Raw genomic sequence first — 3766 nt, 5'->3', positions numbered from 1 at the left:
CCAAAATAAGTGTCGTTTTGGGTTTTCGTGCCACAAGTTTGACTCAATTTGTAGAAAATACGTACAATATTTATATCTTCAAATAAATTTGTTAAAAAACTAGACTGAAAGATCTTTTCGATGATACTAATAACTTAGCATAAATATTTATATATTTTATTATATAATTGCCGGCACTTGTTTCTCGGGAAGCGAGAACGACACTTATTTTGGGAGGGAGGGAGTATATCTCTCCATGGATTGTTCGGTGAAGGGGGCAAAACCTTTTCAATCGTCTGCCACTTCTTCAACTCACCAAGAAACTATGAGCTGCTACTTCCCATGGGGAATCATGCTTTGGGTCCTATTCATTTTGCAGTTCATGATTCACATGGCAGGTGCCTGCTTTGTTGAGGAGAGGATTGCTCTTATGCGCATCAGATCCTCCCTGTTGGAGACCAAGGGCTCCGTAATTCCTGAAACATGGGGCCGGAGTGATGACTGCTGCACCTGGGAGAGGGTCACTTGCAACAACAGCACACGAGTGTCGGGTCTCAAGCTCAACTATATGTACTTCCAATACTATGAAGGTCCATGCTGGAATCTCAATTTGACCATCTTGTCCTCATTTCATGAGCTTCAGCTGCTGGATCTTACTGGGAATTCTGCTTGTCTTCAGAACTTAGATGGTACATAAGTCCCTATACATTCATGTGCCACCTTGACTTTGTTCATAGTAATTTCTGTCGAAGCACAAGCACCTCATTGATAGTAATAAAAAACTTTTTTATCAGGGCTTCAAGAATTGTCTAAGCTTCGGTATCTCAACCTCAGTGGAAATTCTTTGATTGGGGATAATGCCTTGGAATCTCTTGGTAGATTGGGTTCTCTTGAAGTCATAAATTTTTATGCAACCGGTATGGGCGGTGCTCTTCATAACATAGGTACATTGCATGTTTCACTGTTGTTTATTTTCTTTATGATAGTTCCTGCAATTATTCGTATTTATTATTAGTGTATTTATGCTTCATGCTAGCTTTCAAAAATCTCAAGAACTTGCGAGAATTGAGCCTTGGACACAATCAGTTGAATGGAAGCATCCCAGCTTGCTTATTTGAGCTTCCACGCCTTGAGTATCTGGATCTTTCGGAAAATCTCCTTCAAGGACATATACCGGTGAGCTCATCTTCAAATCTTCCTTTGTTGATTTAAAATCTCAACTTGTCAAAAAAAAATCTAAACGAGATGTTTGATTTCGTTTGGGTATGAAATTGCACCATACTAAAGGACATAGATCACACAAGGACCCTCAAAACATTGCGAGAACTGCATTTTGGATTGAACCAATTCAGTGGAAGCATCCCAGCTTGGTTATTTGAGCTTCCATGCCTTGAATACTTGGATCTTTCAGGAAATCTCCTTCAAGGGCACATACCTATAAGCTTGTCTTCGAATAATTCTTTGTCACTTAAAACTCTCAAGTTATCAGAAAATAATCTAAATGGGAAGTTTGATTTCTTTTTGCTATGGAACTGTACCATGTTAAAGGAGGTAGACCTATCGAGGAATACTGAATTGGCTATTGATGTGAAGTTCCTCACAAGTGTGACACCATTTCAACTGCGGGCACTAATGCTCTCTGGGTGTAACCTTGACAATAGTATCATTGCAGGACCAAATTTATTTGTCACACAACGTCATATGCAATTCCTTGATCTATCCAATAACAACTTAGCAGGGAGCCTGCCTAGCTGGATGTTTTCAAATGAAACAGCTCTGATTTATCTAGGTCTTGCAAATAACTTGCTAGTAGGATCATTGGATCTGATGTGGCAGCAACAATCTAATAACCAAATGATCAACATATCTATGAATTTTTTCACAGGACAGCTGCCAACGGACATCAGCTCAGTGTTTCCCAATCTAAGTGCTCTAGATGCTTCTTATAACAATATTTCTGGACATTTACCATCATCTCTGTGCAATATTAGCAACTTGTATTTTGTAGACCTATCAAACAATAAACTTTAAGGGGGGGGTGCCATCTTGCTTGTTCAGTGATTTGTTGTTGCTGGAATACCTGAAGCTCTTGAACAACAGTCTCATGGGTCCCATACTTGGTGGGGCTAATTATGTCTGTAATGTTGGAGAAATATACCTCGATAGCAACTATTTTGAAGGAGCATTGCCTAACAATCTATCAGGTTATGTATCAATCATGGATTTTCATGATAATAAATTGTCCGGCGAACTTGATGTATCATTTTGGAATATTTCTTCCTTAGAATTTTTTAGTGTTGCAAGTAATAATTTAGCTGGAGAAATTTATCCAATGATTTGCAATATGACTGGTCTTGGTTATCTGGATATATCAGACAACGACTTCCATGGGTATATACCAAACTGTAGCAGCAAGTTACCACTACACTTTTTGTACATATCGGGCAATACCCTCACAGGCTTTCCTAGTTATTTTTTCAACAGCTCCTCTGTCATGGCTCTAGATCTAAGTTATAACCAGTTCAAGGGCAGTCTTGATTGGATACAACATCTTTCTCAAATAAAGTTTCTCCTATTGGGTGCGAATATGGTTGAGGGGCAGATCTCCGCAAACCTCTATCATCTCCGTTACTTGAATATAATTGAGCTGTCGCAGAATAGACTTTCAGGTTCATTACCAGTTTGCATAGGTGGCATCTCATTTGGATATCTTAATGATGATGACTATGATTTTTCGTCCGTGTCCTATGGTATCAGCTTGGATGTGGGGCAACCTAACATGGACAACGATGATTCACTATTCTGGTATAATGCCGATTATATCCGTCAAGGCTTCACCTTCCCCACTAAAGGGAATGTTTACACATACAGCCGCAGTTTCTTCAATCTAATGTCTGGCATCGACTTATCGGCAAACATGCTATCAGGGGAGATCCCTTGGGAGATAGGAAATCTGAGCCATGTCAAGTCCCTCAATCTATCGCACAATTTCTTTATTGGCCAAATCCCAGCTACCATTGCAAACATGAGCGCCATGGAAAGCTTGGATTTGTCCCATAATGAGCTGAGTGGACTGATACCTTGGCAAATGACTCAGATGTCATCTTTGGAGGTGTTCTCTGTTGCCTACAACAACTTGTCAGGGTGCATACCAAACTTTGGCCAGTTCAGCTCGTTCAGTGGGGAGAGCTACTTGGGCAATGCTAACCTTCACAATTTGTCAGAGGGGAACAAGTGCTCTCTTATTACAGGCCCTATGGAAGTGGGAGATGTGGATGCGGCATCTGATGATTTAGTCCTTTATATTATCAGTGCTGCGTCATTCGTATTGGCATTCTGGGTCACTGTTGCATTCTTGTTTTGCCATTCAATGGGACAGCTTCTGGTACTTCGACTATAGTTCATTGAAAGCTACTCCCTCCGTCCCATTGAGTTTGTCGCTCGGGAACCGGGATTACGAGGGGGGCACGGTTTTCAAACAACAAACTCAATGGAACGGAGGGAGTATGGCCGAGCGCAATGGTAATGTCACATATGCCGGAGAGTATTTGTTCTGCTTCTTATATTTTGAATTTCTCAATAAAGATCTGTGTTCTGTAGCAGTGCTACACTGACACCGTTCCCGAAGTATGTCTCCATTATATGGAACCCTTTTGCTAAGAGGGCAATGTACAACATAGTAGTACAATTCAAAAGCACACACTAGCATTGTGATAAACTATAATACATGGCCTTGCATGAGATACCCTAGGTGAAAACCTCACAACTTGACAGGAGAAAGTGATAG

The 3766-nt window shown here is 40.6% G+C and overlaps 1 pseudogene; it reads left to right on the top strand.

Moving 5' to 3' along the window:
• The first annotated feature begins 304 nt into the window (after window positions 1–304).
• Window positions 305–3379, top strand: LOC136509075 (receptor-like protein 15; annotated as a pseudogene).
• Window positions 3380–3766: the final 387 nt, after the last annotated feature.

The sequence above is a fragment of the Miscanthus floridulus genome, chromosome 15 (genome assembly GCF_019320115.1).
Source record: "Miscanthus floridulus cultivar M001 chromosome 15, ASM1932011v1, whole genome shotgun sequence".
In the NCBI taxonomy this organism is placed as follows: Eukaryota; Viridiplantae; Streptophyta; class Magnoliopsida; order Poales; family Poaceae; genus Miscanthus; species Miscanthus floridulus.
The sequence above is the reverse complement of the archived record's forward strand: the minus strand, read 5'-3'. Positions and strand labels throughout refer to the sequence as shown.